Genomic DNA, 17,767 nt, shown 5'->3' with positions numbered 1-17,767 from the left:
AATAAATAAATAAATATTTAGAGAGGATTTGGCATTTCCAAATCCATGTCCTTCCCAAGGATCAGGGATAAGCAGATGTTGTTACTTAATAAAATTAAAAATATCACTACAGGCTGGAAGATGTTCCAAGTAAAATCAAATTGATTGATGGTGATTTTGTTAATGCCACTAATGTCCCAGTGGTGCTGTAGATATTTGGAATTGAACCCAAGGCATTTATTACTATTGGTGATATCTTTATCTTTCCTTTGCCACAGTTTTTCTACTTTTATTTGCATGTCTTTGTATTTTATCATTTTTCTCAAGTTGTTTTTCTTCTGTTCTGCTGTCTCCGTGTACTGCAACCTCCACTATCCAGATGTTTTGTCTTTCTTATTGACTATTGTTAAATCAAATGAGTTGTATGGCAGGTGCTTATCTGTTTGAATTCTAAAGTCCCAGAGCACTTTGGCAACTTTATTTATTATTGATTGTCTATTTTGTAATGCCAGCAGTTCTTGCTTGCATTATTTTTTTGCAGATGATGATTATGGCCATGATTATGGTCCTATTTGATGTGGGTTTATAACAATGTTTTTCAGCAGAAACCCATGCCCCCAAACCGGCTCTCCTACGGGGCTGACATCTTATTTTTCAGTTCTGAGCATGTGCAGAACAATTTTCAGTGGAAAATTATTGTGTTTTTTTTTTTCATTTTTAAAGGCTGTGTGCATGCATGGACCTTTTTATTTGCAAATGCACACAGATGCAAAATGTTTGAGGCACTGAACTGGCAGCAATGCCAGAAGCAACCCACCCCTGTCCTGTATCCAAGCTACACTTGTATGCCAACATTTTGTGATTAACCCTTTCCCTCCAGAAAAAGAATGTTGGTGGACATTCTATAACATCACAGAAACTTTGGCAGTAAGCAAGCAAAAAAGATAGCATCTGTATGTACATAAACTCAAGTGTGTATGTACAGAAAGTACTAGAACCTCACCCCACAAGCATGTCTCCCATTATTTAGTCCTGAATTACAGCACTAGGAAATTAGGATTGGTCAGGGCAAGTCTAATTTACTGGCACCTAAAAAGTTTGCATCCTTGAAATACTAACACATATGCTTTTAAAAGATAACGGCTTTAAAAGCATCATTGATCAATAGCATAAATATGCAAGCATGTTTATATTATAAGGGAAATATTGGAAATCTTTTGAAATAACTAATGAAGTTATGATAAATTACATGCAGTAACTTCAGAAACATTAAGCAAAGATCCAGCTTTCTGGAAAAGGCTCTAATGCTGGGAAAGATGAAAGGAATTTGAAGGAGAGGATCAAGCAAGGTGGATAGACTCACAATGAAGATAAGATGGCCTGTAGGAAGATTTGAAAGTACAGCTTAGGGATTACATTATCATGAAAAAGATCTATTTATGTGGTCACTCAGTCAAAAACAACTTGAGGGCACATAATCAGTCAATCACACAGTATATTACGAACTCTGACACGCTGATATTTTATAATAAACTTAGCTTCTCAGATGGTATGTTTGCTTTATAGAGTTTCCTTAGAATTTTCATAGTGCGACAGCTTGGTCCAAAACACTGGTACTCCAGTATGAACATGCCCATCCAATAACTGGCAGCCTATGGGCCAGATGCATCATGCACAGGCCACACCCAGCTCAGCTATGTGAAGGGGGGGGAAAGTCCCGAAACATCACATGACTGCGACATGATGCGGCAAGTTTGACACCATCCAATAGAGGATTCTTGCTGATTTCATTGAATTTCAGTGGTTCTTTTTGCTGAAATTAACAGAACCCAAGCTATGCCTGGGTGAAAATGTATGTATGTCTGCATGCAATACAAAAAAGAGACTCACAAATTGTGGTGAGAGATCTGCCTGTGGTGCCCAGAACCACTCCAAAACTGTTGACAGGCAAATGGTGATGTGGAATGAGGAGAATATTAATTACAGAGACAGTTCATTTCAACTAAAATGAAATATATTAAAATATAATATCTAAGATTTTAAACAAATATCTTCCTCTTATCTCTTCCATGAGAGAAGGCAACATGGGCAAGGTAAATGGGGAAACATCCTTAGTCAAAGCACTTATGTATTGTTTTTTTGGATATTGTTGCTTCCAGACTTAAATAGTACAATCTCAGGTGTCTCTCTTGTAATAGAACATCCTGTGAAATAAATATCAACCATAATTTCCTACCATCTATTCTACTATTTTTTTTTTAAAAAAAAAGGCTTCACAGATTCATATTCTATGTCTCCCTCCCTGAGCACTTGCAGCCACTCATATTTTCCAAATTTTGACATCTAGTTCTTATTAGAGAAGTTGAAAATTGTAAATTCCATTGCCAATATTGAAAATTGTAAATTCCATTGCCAAAATTAAATTATGTTAGTTTACATTCATGTTTCCTAAACTTGGCAACATCCAGAGATGTGGATCTTAATTCCTAGAATTCTCCAGCCACTAAGGTGATGATCTACATTCATCAATCTGCTTTCAGTGCTTGACAACATCGAGTTCAGTGATGAGAAGTGACAATGATGTGAAGAAGTAACTTGAAAGGAAAATAAGGTTCACAAACATCCTCCTTTCTCACTCATGAAATATTAGAAGATGTGGGCATGAAACTTGGGAATGTGGGTTTATCCACAAATAGGCCATTTCCTGGGAAATCATTCTTGGCTGTCACATATTAATCAAGTTCTTAAAGATGGTGTGGAGTGAATATGCAGGCTGCAAATCTATACTTCACATTCTGAAGTTTCAATTGCTGCGAAGAGAGATTTTCTTTCTGTCACGTACACAAAGTCCCCATCGGTATTATTGCTTCTAGTTTGTATTTTTCCTGTACAAGTAGAGCATTCTGTGTAATATTTGGCTGTGGACAAGATTTATTTTAATTGTTTATCACTTACTGAGCTAAAATCTATTATGAATGCAGAGAGCCTGGCATTGTAACAAAACTGTCACCATTTTGTGGTCTGTTGAGAACATTGTATGTGTTTTGTAAATCAAGTTTCATATATATTTAGTTTATTTTTATTTAAATAATGTTTCGTTTTGTTTATCCCTTGTGAGATTGGTCTACCTTCTCAATGTCAGGAAGAAGTTCTGATTCTTCTAATCACTTTTATTTATACTATCGGGCAGCGATGGTGAACCTTTTTGGCACCGAGTGCCAAAAAGGGAACATGCACTTGTCTAGGCCATGATCAAGAAGAGGAGTTGTCCAGGGGGCATGCGTGACATGAAAAATTAACTTCTGGTTTCCAGCACGCGCATGCACACCAACCGGCAAGTCTTCCGGTTACTGATGTGCATGTGCACACACCGATCAGCTGGCCAGGGCGCATTCTCATGCCAGAAAATGGAAGACCAGCTCTTCCGGTTTCCAGCACTGCCGCACACACAAAGGCTAGCTGATTGTCGCATGCACATGCACGCCCGAAACTCGGAAGAGGAACAACTGATGCAGCGTGTGCCAAATGAAATGGCTCCATGTGCCATTTTAGGCACGCGTGCCATAGATTCACCATCATGGCTTTAGTGCCAAGAGGTTGTACTGTTTGAGACTATTTATTTCCTTTTTTGGTGTTACCCTTACATGCTCTAGAAGGCTACTGGAAGTTGTTGGAGCCTTATATCTTTCAGACAAGGTTGGGAAAGGATAGAAGATAGTAATTATATTGCTAAACAGCTACAGCAGGACAGAAGTTGGCGTCAGAGAGTCTAGACCCAATGAGTCTCTGGGAAAGAGGTTTTGAACCTCCAGCTTTTCAGCTTCTATGCTCAAACCTGCTGCTGTTCAATTAAGTTGGAGTGTAATAACAAACATAGTTTAACTGGATACATTTTCCAAGCCCAATTTTGTGCCAAATTTATTAGCATCTAGTTCATTTCCAGATGCATGGTAATGGACAGAATGGATAACGCTGTACCTTAAGTTCACCTTCTATCCTCTGGTTGAGTCTCATTGTTAGGAATGTAGAAGTTAGTCAACATGACTATACATCTCCTCTAATTATACAAGTATTATGTCAAATATAAGAGGAAGAATGTTTAGACATGGTTGAACTACAGTTCCCAGCAGTCCAAAATAGGAAGGCCCATACCGAACATCTTGAGCAACTGAGTTTCTCCATTCTTTCTGGTTTAGGATTTACGGGAATAAAACTCTCAATATAGTAGATTTATGGCAAGGGCTTTTTAAGACTTAGAAAAAGAGCAGCTGTACACACACACACACACACACACACACACTCTGCAGAGAAAAGAGATGGGAAGATCCAGTGGTGAAATTCATTTTTTTTACTACCAGTTCTGTGGGCATGGCTTTTGTGCATCAAAGGAAAGGAAGAGACGAGAGCCAGGACGTCCAGAAAATCAGGTTTATTCCCTAGCAACTATGTACAGTGATTCAAATGTATTCCCCGCTTGACATCTATTTAAACAAGCTGTCAAAGCGGGGGAACCAATGGGCGCTCTCCCGGCATCTGGCAACTGATGACACTGCGCCCTAGCCAATCCAGGTGGCTCTAGCGGTTAGCAACAGGCTATGCTGCGCCCCAGCCAATCAGGGCGCAGCCTGGTCTGTTGCTGGCCTCCTGGTCGTAATTCGAGGACTTTATGAGTCCTCAACAGGTGTGGCTTGGTGGGTGCGGCTTGGTGGGTGTGGCAGGGGAAGGATACTGTAAAATCTCCATTCCTTCCCCACTCCAGGGGAAGGTTAGTGCAAAATCCCCATTTTCTCCCGATCAGCTTGGACTCAGGAGGCAGAAAATAGATGGGGGCGGGGCCAGTCAGAGGTGGTATTTACCGGTTCTCTGAACCAGAGGTGGATTGCTCCCGGTTCGGCCAGTTCAGCCAAACCGGTAGTGGAATTCAGATCTGGGTCGCAGAACAGGCAGCAACCCAGGCCTGCCACACCCCTGAATCAGTTCCCTTGCCACCACTGGGCCACCGCCATTTTGATTTTTAGTGACTGCGCATTCTCAGTTCACTGTAAATTGTTCTGCGCATGAATGAAGAGCAATTACATTGAACAATGCACATACACGCAGCAGATGCATGGCACACGGGGTGGGGTTGCGAATTGGTAGTAAAACCAACAGCAACCCACCTCTGCTCTGAACTACTCAAAATTTCCAAATAAAAAAAAACATATACATACATACATACATACATACATACATACATACATACATACATACATACATACATACATATATATATATATATATATATATATATATATCAGCTCTCAGTTATTACCTCATGATGAAAATACAACCCATCCGTTTTTCAAGCTTTGGATGTGACACTTCCTGTAAGTCCACTTTGGAGATGGGTGACTCATTATGGCAGCTGATGATCTCCAGGCAAAAGCCAAATTTAGACTTTAACTTTTCGATTGCCAGCATTTGAAATACTGGGTGCAGCAGTATTCTTCTGCTGTTTCAAAGCTACCCAAAGGATTGGCAAACTGAAATGAGCATCTGTGTTTGCAGCTAGCCCTGACCTTCGTGAGTCTTTTTGTCTCTGCTTTCAGTTTATGTTAGCTCTGCCTGAACTCTTTCCCAAGGGGAATAGATGTTCCTTAGTTAAATGCCCTTCCAACAGCTGGGAAAATTAAACTACATCAAATTCATGTATCTCATCTGCAACGTCAAAGACCAGCAAACAGAGGGGGGAAATGCTTCTTTAGCAGGCCAGCCCTTGTTATGGCTATGAAACAAATATGCAAATAAATGGGATAGTCTTTGAAGACAATATACAAACCATCCACATCTTGTACCACCATGTGGTTTATTTTGATCAGAAGAAAACCATGGGGAGGTGGGATTGTGGGGGGGAGGAACAGGTATTCCAGTCATATTCTGACCTGTGGAAGCTCTTTGCAAACTTATCCAGATGATACAAACCTCGGTGTATATCAGCATCCATAGGACAGAGACTCACACAATCTCCCCACCTCACCCACACACTCCCAGCACAATCAAACGGTACTTTCCTGCATGCGTTTTATTTTTGGATCTATTCCATTATATGAATCACACTTGCCCTGCAGTAATTTCATGTCCTCTGCAGTGCTTCCAGTGAGCAATTGGATAGATCAAAAGCAAAATATTTCCTTTATTTTTTTTCTGTGCAAAGCGTACATACAGGTAGAAGGCCCTTCACAAGGATTTTGATAAGGTCAAAAAAAGTTTCAAAAGTGATTTCATATTTTTAAAATTAAGCAGCCATTAGATAAGGGGACAGGATCTCCCACAGAGGGAAGGAAGGAAACGGCCAAAGAAGTAGAATTCATCCAAAGTGATGAGATTCAAACAATTTAACAACTGGTTCTCTACCCTAATGATTTCCTCCAACAACCAGTTCACCAAACTGCTCAGCAAGTTAACAACCGGTTCTCCCAAAGTGGTGCAAACTGGCTGAATCCCACCACTGAATATGCTGATAACCATGGCATAATAACTATTCTTAAAGTAATTTTATTTAAAATATTTGTAAAGCTACCAATCATAAGCCAAAATCTGGATGACCCATAAACAAAAATAAAACTACATGTACAAAATGAAGTCCAATAACCCCAAAACCAGAAAAACCTGGTCCACAGCCACACTCTCCTGATGCAAGTCACATGTTCTCTCCACCATGTGTCCGTAGGCCATTCCCACAAACAGAAAGATAACATTTATATTTGTTAAAGAAGTATTTTCCATCTTATCCTGATACAAATCTCAGATGGACCCAATTTATTGCATTTCATTGATGATATTAGACACTTCTAGAGATCCTTTTCAGTTCCTATAGGCTACTTTCAGCCGCTGCAAGAGTGTCTCCTTCCCTCCAATCGCTGCACGCTATGCCTCACGGTCAAACCACAGGTGGAAGGTCTGCAAGCAATCCATTCCTCCTCCACTCCCCTCCAAAAAAAAAAAAACAGAATAAGAGACAATATACGAATATTGGGCAACACATGTAAATGCAATCAGAATCATCCTTCTTAAAAGCTTCTATTCAATTTTTTGCAATTGCTTGATTCTGCAATAAATATCTCATCTAAATTACCTCTCTGCTGAGACTTATTTCTTATAGGGGAGCTGAGTTCCAAAACAAGGATTATATGCAAAGTGCAACTATCTGAAAGCAGGAGAGATTGAATACCAGGCACTCAGGAAGGGCTCTACCTGAGTCATGCTTCAGAAATTAATGGTCAGGCAATATGCAGGTTCTCTCTATATACACATTTGTAGCCCCCTTTTTTTTTTGAAGAAATGTGTCTACAAAATAGAACTAGCACTCCCTCGGGAGATCTCTAGTCTTGTGTTCCATAGGAGATTTGGTTAAAGTAGTAAAGAGATGCATTCTGTTACCTGTGTGCTGCTGATTTGGTACTAAATAAGTACAGCTCTTCTGCTTCTGAGAAGGGACTCTAACTGAGCACACACACAACTGTTAAGGACTTTTGCCTTGAGCTAGATGGATGGCAGGCCTCTGACTGAAATGCGTATATTAGTTGTATGCTTGATTGTTCTCTCCGAACCTGAATGTTTTTTTACCTTTCATACTGATGAAAGAAATGTCCTTCTGGGTTCGGCTCCAAGTGGGGAAAAAGACACTGGAAACATGGAGGCTGCTTGGAAAGATGGTTTATTGTTGGACAGGACCACGTGACTTGAGCTTCTGAGCAGAAAAGGTGATCACATGCTTCAATGTTGGTGGAGAAGAAGAGAAGGGCTGAGGAAGGGGCTTGCTAGGCTTTTTATAACCTGTTCAGTCCCACCTCTCTGTTTCCTGTTCCTGTGTAAGAAATGTATTCTGATTGGTTGTCAGACTCCCATAGGGCCATGCAGGGGCAACTCTCTGGGCTGTGTTTTGAATCCAGGTTTGGTTGAGTTCTCAGATTCCATGTGGTCAGTTGAGTAAAGGACCAATCTTATCATGCTTTAATCCCTGGAGCTGCAGTGGAGAAGTCTTTATTATGTAAAGGGACTAGCTTGGCCTTCTTAATGGCCCATTGACAAAGTGGGTGGGGACAGGAAACTACAGGCAGCTATTCTGTTTTTTAAAACATGTTTCTTTCTTTTCACATCTAGAGAAATATTCTGCCTTTTCAATATTTCCTAGGATATTTCATCCCACACACTGTTTTAGTGTAATATTGCTGCCCATAGTAGATGTGGAGCTAGGCGATATTATACATTTGATCTATGCCATGCTATTCTGGTAGTCCTCCATTTACATCCCCAACTGAGCCAAGCATTTCTGTTGCTAAGCAAAACAGATGTTAAGTGCATTTTGTCCCATTTTACAACCTTTCTTGCCACAGTTGTTAAGTGAATCACTGCAGTTATTAAGTTAGTGATATGGTTGTTAAGTGAATCTGGCTTCCCCATTGACTTTGCTCGTCAGAAGGTTCCCTTCCCCCCCCCAAAAAAAAGATCATATGACTCCAGGACACTGCAACCGTGTCAAGCATCTGAATTTTGATCACATGACCATAGCGATGTTGCAAATGTCATAAGTGTGAAAAATGATCATAAGTCACTTTTTTCAGTGTCATAACTTTGAACGGTCCCAATTATTGTAAGTTGAGGACCATCTGTACTATACTGTACTATACTGTGCTATGACTAGACTAGACTGTTAAATTTCCATGGAAATAATAGAACTAATTTTCCTTGTGCTACCCCATAAATGTAGGTTCCCTATGAGATAGGCTTTAGACTGGATCCAGGTAGCTAATTTTTATTTTCTTATGATGAAGTATCCTGAGGAGAATTGCCTATTTTCTTCTCATTGTTCTTGAAAATTAACCCATTTTCTCAAAAGGCCAATCTTAGAATCGGGTTTTAGCAATGTCAGGCATGCTAAAATAGCTTCAACAGGGGAGAAGGAAAGGCTGCCAATTTTTAAAAGATTGGTGAAGATGGGTGGGGAGCTAAGTGGAACTTTCCACTCTGCTGTCCCTTCAGAAGGTTAAATACCATGAAGGCATGAGAGATTGGGGCTTTTAGCTAGAGCAAAACGTCCTCAGGAGCGTAGCACTAACAACATTTGCCAACCAGGAGCTCAGATTACCACTCATAGCTGTTTGCAGATATTAATATTTTTCCTATTTCTCTTCCGTTCCACCAGCTGGTTGATAAGCCAGTACTTTTCCAGACAAAATGAAAAAAAAAAAGAGCTTTGTCTTGTTTTAGCTATGGCTGTATCATATTCAATCCAAGGGAGACCCAAATGAGCTTGTCACCAATAGAAAAACTGGTAGACCAGCAGGAAGAATTTACATAAATGCCGATGCTTATAGTTACAAAGTCAGTGGATGGTATCCAAACTTCTACCTATAATGCTTTCAAGGTTGTCAATAGATTAAGTCATGCTGGCTGGAGAATTCTGAGACTTGAAGTCCATACATCTTAAAGTTTCTGGGTTTGAGAAATACTGGTCTAGTACACAGAATTTGTCTGCACTAGTCATAGAATACTTCTGAAAGTGAATCTACAATACTTCAATTTTATTTTTCCTTATTATATGTCTATGAAACACACACATACACACTTCTACATATAATTTGTTCTGGTGGCTATCTATAAATTGATTCCTGGCATGGAGCCTAACTGACTATTCCTCATGGCACAGCAGGAACACAGTGGCTCAGTAGCTAAGACACTAAGCTTGTCGATCTGGTCGACCTTTCTGGTCGGTAGTTCGAATCCCTAGCACCTTGTAAGGGAGTGAGCTCCTGTTACTTTTCCCAACTTCTGCCAACCTAGCAGTTCGAAAGCATGCAAAAATAGTCTTTAGTCATGCCAGCCACATGACCTTGGAGATGTCTTCGGACAGCGCTAGCTCTTTGGCTTTGAAACAGAGATGAGCACCGCCCCCTAGAGTCAGGAACGACTAGCTCAAATATGCGAGGGGAACCTTTACCTTTACCATGGCATAGCAATGGAGTTCTGGTTTATGGTCTGGAACAACTTTTGTTAAAGGGTTTCCATAGTCACAGAGCTAAATCATGGAGCAAGCTTTCTGTTTCTCGAGATTAAAGAACCAGTCATGTGGTGGAGGGAAGTTGATTGTAAAAATTAAATGTTTGTGTGTTAGTAAATTGACAAACACATTCTTTTTCCAATAATTGTCACCCAGGGCTACCTTTTGCTACAGCAGCTAGCTAGGACAGGAGGAGGCAGACCTATGTTTTAACAGCGCATTCAGTACAGGAAAAGACCTCTATGGGGAAAGGGACCAGAAGAGACAGAATTATGTCCCCCTTTAATTTAAGAGTTAGGATGGAGTGTGGGAAGAGTTCTCAGTAATGCAAAAATAGACTACTCACAAAGTTTGCAAACCAATAAAAATAATAATTCAAAAAAAATGCCAGTTTTATTGTGGCTTCCAGTAAACTGACTCAACTCATAAAGCAGGCACGTCATGAGTTCAGTCAGTTTACATCATAGTTTGAAGAAATGCAAATTATGGATGTGGAAGTTATATGAACTAAAGCAGAAGCTTCCCGAAAACTATGAGACTTGTGATTGCAAACGATGATGTCCATTCATTGCAAAGAAAGTTTGAATTCATCCACTTTTTCTCTCCAAAGATCTCACTGTTCACCTGAGTTATCTGAGCATTACTGCCCCAGTTCCTGTTTAAATCCTGTTTCTAACTTTTTAGTTCATATATAACTTAACTCCCAAACTGTTACCCATTGGCATCAAATATGACTACTCTTCATCCTTGCCAGTGAACCTTTCTCTGTTTCTCTTTTAAAAATGGACAATCATGACTCATGATCCATCTGATAACAAATGAGTTAGTTATTTGATAGAGTACAATTTGGAAAAGCAGATTTGGCTCTGGGACATATCCCATCAAATCTGAACACATTTAATAAACCTCCAATGTGCCAAAAAAAGGGGGGGCATCCACCAAAACTGTGACACCCCATTTTTGAAGGATACAGACTTGCGGACTATCAAACTACCATAGTTTCTGGTTAGGTCAAAGTATGGAAGATAGAAATCAAAGGTAACCGAACCCTAAACGCAGCACTTGTAAACCCCAAAGGTCCACAGTCCAGCGTTCCTGCCTCTCAGCATGTCAAAGTCCCACGTTGGACTTTAGTCTCCCAGACAGCGTAATCGATGGGCTGTAATGCAAGTATCTGTGGCTGTGGCCTGACTTCAACTCTGTGGGCCAAAAGATAAGCCTTCCCTTTTCCTTTGCAACTGACAGGCACCTGACACAGCAGTTTTTATATCTTCTTCCTCTTCCCAGGCTATGAGGTTGTTTTCACTAGCAAGAAGGCCCTTGGCACAGCATTCAAATGAACCTTACAAAGAATGGCCTTGGCTTTCTTTGCTCTCTTTTTTGTGTTTTGCAGTACAGTATGGAAAACAGTGGTATAAGGCTGTGGAGCTGAGACAACCCTGCACCGTGCAGTGTCAGGTGTGCCTCACTCAATATCCAAGAAAGAAAACCCACAATTTCATTTAATTAGAAAAAAGGTACTTTTACTGGACATGAAATGAAAACCGTGAAAGTGAAGCAAGATCTGAAGCAAAAAAGCACAAACTTGTACAGATCAAATGTTTACCCAAATCCCTCCCCCCCGTTACCCCAACCCAATGTCCAATCCCCAGCTCCCAAAGGTGTCATGTGGGGCGCATCTTCATGTGGCTTCATTCAGTTGGTATGCAGAGACAGTTGACCTTGACCAAACCCAAACATGAGCTATCAGCATGCGCAGAAGATGGCGAGAACAAAGCTTCCTTCTTGAGATAGCTTCACTTGTACTTTTCCCCTCCCAAATACTATGAGTCCCCACCCTCCTTACTATGGCAGCCGATAGTAAGCATGCAAGGTAGAGGCTTACATGCAGGATTTGGGGGATAAAATTGGGGTGGCTAGGTCTTTCCAGTTATGCCACCAAACCTAAGGAAAAATGCTCCTAAATATGAGCTTATAAGGGGGAGTGGTGCTGAATGAATGTCAGAAATGCATAGCCTTCAACGGAATGATCAAGTTGTAGTCTTAAGACATCGTGAATATGACAAGTTGGAGAAGACTGAATTCCCTGCAGAGTTTTGTAATATTCAAAGCTTTTCTCCTATTTTGGTACCGTGTACAGATCTGCTTTGTTGCAAACAAATCCTTGAAGTGGAATTTTCCCATTTTGTCTCCAAAGTTGCCTTCAGGCTGCTGACAACTGATACTCATTTGCTCCGAACTCAGTATCTCATGAATTATCAACTAGCGGCTAGTTGATCTAACCTACAATTTATAGTGACATGCAGCACAGAGGCTGGGGCCGGAAATAGGATTAGAGCGATGTCATCCAGAAAGACGCAAGGCCTAGAATAAGGATGTTGGTTTTGATTATATATTCCTCTGACATTCTCCCTCCAGCTCCACGTAGCCCCTTGGCACAAGGCATGGGCAGTCGTGTGATTGCAGCTGCATGAGCTGAAATGAGCTCCCTCTCAAATATGTAGTAGGAATCATTGGTGCCAACATGCCTGAAGTGTCCACAGAAGAGGTGGTGGCCCTTCATCCTTTCTGCTAAGATACTGAATGATGGAACTAAATAGTAATAAATCCTGGTGCTGTTTCATCCATTCCTACCATCCTTAAGGTAAAGGTAAAAGTTCCCCTTGCACATATGTGCTAGTTTTTCCTAACTCTAGGAGGCAGTGCTCATCTCCGTTTCAAAGCCGAAGAGCCAGCAATGTCCGAAGACGTCTCTGTGGTCATGTGGCTGGCATGACTAAATGCCGAAGGCGCATGGAACACTGTTACCTTCCCACCAAAGGTGGTTCCTATTTTTCTACTTGCATTTTTACATGCTTTTGAACTGCTAGGTTGGCAGAAGCTGGGACAAGTAACGGGAGTTAATTCCATTACGCGGCACTAGGGATTTGAACTGCCAAACTGCCAACCTTTCTGATCGACAAGCTCAGCGTCTTAGCCACTGAGCCATCATGTCCTTTAGTCACTACTATCCTACTGTCAGGTGCGACTTCATTTAATAATCAGGAAAGAAACCACTCAACTCCATTTGTTTGAAATTAAGTGTACTTTTACTAATTACAAATGAACAGTTGCGAAGCTAAGCTGAATCTGGTTAATTAGGCGCGAAAGCAAAGAATATCATGTATAATTCAATCCCCTCCCTTGGCACCCCAGTCCATAGTCCAATTATAATTCACCCAACAGTCAGGTGGGAGATATCTTCAAAAAACATCACCAGGATGGAATGCAGGACAGTTAACCTTGGCAGGAAACTCCCTTCCTCCACATGCACAGTAAGATGGTCAGGTCAGCGTCTAGAATCTTCCTCCAGCACATAATGATTCCCTTCCCAAATACCATGTCCCCCCCTCCCCGTTTCAATGGCAGCCGAAGCAGCAGCAAAGCAGAGGCTGACACCTACTTAGTCATTACTAGCCAAACATTAATGATGAAGTGCTTCATGAAATCATAAAGCAAATGAAATTCAAAAGCTTTCTCTTCTCCTTCTCACTCCCCAGTTTTGGAGACTCAGTCCTTTTCAGCTCCAGAATTGTTCCCCAACATTCAAAGCAATTGTCCCACAGGCTCTGCTCCCAGTCAGAACCCAGAACAACCATCCCTGGTCCTGGTGGGATGCGGATTCCATGATTCATGCCATTCTCCGTCCCTCCTTTCTAACAGCTTGTGTCAGTTCTAGAGACAATTTGTGCCACCCGGATTCTTGTGTGATAAAAGTAGACATTATTTAAGCAATCACATTCTGTACTCCCACCCACAGACTCATGGTGCTTCTCTGAAAACTAAGATGCAGTTGTTATATAACAGGCATTCTGAATACATGGGAGCTCAGAGGCAAACACCCCCCCCCCAAATCTCAGTAGAAGGAACAAGAAAGAACAGCAATCTTGTATTTGCAAGAATCCTACATGATGTCATTTGCCACTCTCCAGGTCCTACTTGGACGGAAATGAATTTGATTCTCCACTTATCCCTTCTGTTTTAACATATACACTTCTGTATTTTATACAGTTTCATCTGGGAGCCATTGTCCTGGACTGACATGCAACGTCCAATTTTCATGACAAGCATCCAAAAACAGTTGGCAAGTTGCAGACACTGTACTCTGTGAAATCTGACATGAAGAACTGAGTTATTCATGAGGAAGAAATCAGGGCCTAGACCAGGGCCTCACCACCGTCCAGACCTTCCGCACAGCCCTCAAGACCTGGCTATCCCGTCAGGCCTGGGGATAAGATCACAATCTGTCCCCACCCGAATGAAGAATGAATGTTGTGTTCTATTTTACTCTTATGTATTGTTTTATGTTTATTGTTTACACCCCCCCTCCCTATTTTATGTAAGCCGCCCTGAGTCCCCGCGGGGAAAAGGGCGGCCTATAAATATTAATAAAATACAAATACAGTGATGGCTAACCTTTTTTCAAGGCATGCTAAAAGCGGGAGGAGCAGCGCGGGGGATCATGCGTGTGTATGCCCACCCCATAGTGCAATGCCCTCCCCCTGTGCATGCACACACAACACCCATCCATCCCCCACACATGCACACATGCGTCACTGAAGCCTTTGGACTTCTGGGAGGTGCATTGCTCGTTGGGCTGTTTTTCTCCCTCCGGAGGCTTGAACGAAGGTTTTCCATTTCCCATCATTGGAATTGGGAGTAGATTAATTGCTTGCATTGTGGCTCTCCCACCCACCAGCAAAAATATGAAGGAAGAAAACCTTATTCATGGATATGCTTTCACTTGTGCACTTTAAGTTTGTACATTTGCTCTAGTTCCAATCATTATATCTAGGGCTGTGTTAGAACTATTCATGTAATCATAAAGAACTAACTGATGAAATTCTCCATTGCAAGATGCTGCCATGCCCATTTGTTATAGACTTGTTATGCTTGTTTTTTTTTAAAAGATGGAAAGTTACGTTAAGATAATATAATGTAATGATTTCTGCTTCAAAGAATGAGAAATTATGTTGTCCATGGCACTTAGCATCTCCTAGACATAGACCTCTAACGTTCTCAGATTTTGAAAAACAGAATGAGAAAGAGCGGAGGTGTTAATAAAGTCAGCTAGAGAGGCAAATGCATACAAGATGTTCAGAATGAGATATTTCTAGAGTATTTTCTTCTACTGATTTTTTTTTAAAGCCAATTTGATAGTAGTGAATGGAACAGTATTGGAAAACCTTCAATATATCAACAGAAAACTAGTCACACAATATCCTTTGCAGCAAGCTGGTTTTCAATTAGATCCTATTATTTGCAGCAATTCCCCAACGTTTCCGCTTTGGGGACCAGCCCGGGGTGGGTGGGTGGGATGGTTTCAGGTAAGTGGTCACACAAGCATACGTGCACACGCTCACCCACGGCTTGCAGAAATGGGGATACATGTACATGCTCATCTGCTGCTTCTGCAGCCCAGTTGTAAACAGCTCATGGCCCACTAGTGGGCCACAGCCCAGGGATTGGGGGACCCCTGATTTGGTCTCAACATTGTAAGGTATTTTTTGTCTGTATGAGATTGGCTAAGACTTTTCTCACCTAAAATCCTTTCCTTTTCATTGACAGCAGTCCCACCCATATGGAGTCATAACATTTTAAGCAACGTAGTGCTGGGATTGCAATCCAAGGAGTGGATGTATGAAATGGTTTGCCTAACCTGTATTTATTTGCATGATTTTCATGACTGTTGCAGGCTCAAGTGGGAAATTTTTATTGTAATAAACAGGGAAATAACGAGAGGCAAAATATCTTGTTCTGAGGTGTCATCAGGCTGTTTTACATTTGTCATCCCCTCAGCCTACTCTTACTTCTTGGATTTTATAGATGCTGCCAGAGAACAGATAATTCTCCGTCCATCCACATCAGAAGCTAATATTGCATAATTAATTAAGCCATTGAAGATAATGCCAGTGGAATGTATGGGCCCACCACAAATGTATGGCTACATTCTATTCTGTATTTTTTTCATTATCTGGCACTTATTGAAAAAAGATATTTCTCTCCCATCAGGACCTCTTTTTAATAAGATTTCCTAAAGTAACTAAGCTCCTCAATAACTGAAACTATATTAAAGGTCATAAATGTCAACAAATCTTTCCACAAAATTATTTCTACTAAAATATTAGTTATATATCAATAAACTATGAGAAAAATGTAAAAGAATTTAGTACAGATCTGGTTGTATTGGAGGGATTTTTTCTGAGATGTTTTTTCTCTGCAACCCTGAGTTTGATATGGCAGATTTTCCAACTCACTCCTTTTTTCTTTTTTTTTTGCCAGTTCTCGCTGCACATCAGATTTGGTTCCAGAGTCCGAAGACACTTTATACAATTGCTTTCTACCATTCCATTGCACTGAACAGGAAAAGAGAGTCATAATTACACCTGATAGGTTTTCACTATTTTCAGCAGATTCACAGCTATTGACCTTTGTTTCTCACAATAGGCAAGCAGGAGTTAAAACTGGGAAATGCCGAATACCATACAGCCATTCTCTTATACCTTCCAGAGCAATGGGAGTTACAATCCATATATCAAAAATGAAAACTGAGCTCAAGTTTATTTTTATATGGTATATTTAAAATATAAATGGTTCGTCTTTTTTTTAAACTATATAAACCATACTTATATGGTGCAAATATATTTTTTTGTCAGTAAGTGGTTTGACTGCCTGTACATGGCTGCCCATCTTTTAAGACTGGCAAGCTGAGGATGCTGCTTTACAATGATTCAATTTTGACCTGTCAAGACACTTTTAAAAGTGGTGATGCGATCCCTGTTGTACCCAGTGAAAGAAATTCTATGGAACGGTGGGAAACTTTAACTTTTAAAAATCAATGTGGATGCTTTGGTTCAGAAAATTCAGCATACCCTTAATTTTTCACCGAATAATAAAGCAATGGTATCTTGAGGACTCACTGGAGAAGAGCCTAATGCTGGGGAAGATTGAGGGCAAAAGAAGGGGATAACAGAGAATGAGGTGGCTGGATGGAGTCACCAAAGCAGTAACATGAGCTTAAATGGACTCGAGGATGGTAGAGGACAGGAAGGCCTGGAGGAATATTGTCCATGGGATCGCGACTTGACTTCGCAACCCCATGGACAATATTCCTCCAGGCCTTCCTGTCCTCTACCATTCTATCATCCAACTAACAACAAGGTACCTTGAGCTTGTGTATGCCATTATGGGCAATTTCATAGCCTGAATTCAGACGATACAGGATGACTAGTTTTGGAGAATTACCTGGTGAGGATAGTAAATTTCATGCAGAAGTCCACTGCAAAGAGGTAGTGTTAAATTTCCAATACACCTACTCAAAAGTTCCCAAGTGAGGGCTAAGAGTGTCACGTGTCACTTAGCTGGGCAAAGCAAACTTCAAAATTATTAACCAAGAAGTAAAAGCAGAATTATTTGCAATTATTAGAATGATTAGCAAGATCAAGACTATGGGCATAGGTAGAAAGATCAAGACTCCAGAAACACAGATAAAAGTGACACCAAGTTCTAACATCTACCTGCGTCAAAATTCCCATGCTTGGTATTTTAACAAGAATGTGAGACGTCCCACGTATTACCCAATTACACATCCCACTTCCTGAGGAGGTGGGGGGAAAGTCAATTTGTTTTACTATATTTTTTGTGACCATGCAGCCCATGTACTAAGAATACATTAGTGTTGTGTTTTGAAAATAACTGTTTATTTTATAA

This window comes from Thamnophis elegans, chromosome 2 (assembly GCF_009769535.1).
Source record: "Thamnophis elegans isolate rThaEle1 chromosome 2, rThaEle1.pri, whole genome shotgun sequence".
Classification (NCBI taxonomy): domain Eukaryota; kingdom Metazoa; phylum Chordata; class Lepidosauria; order Squamata; family Colubridae; genus Thamnophis; species Thamnophis elegans.
This window is presented reverse-complemented; position numbering follows the sequence as displayed.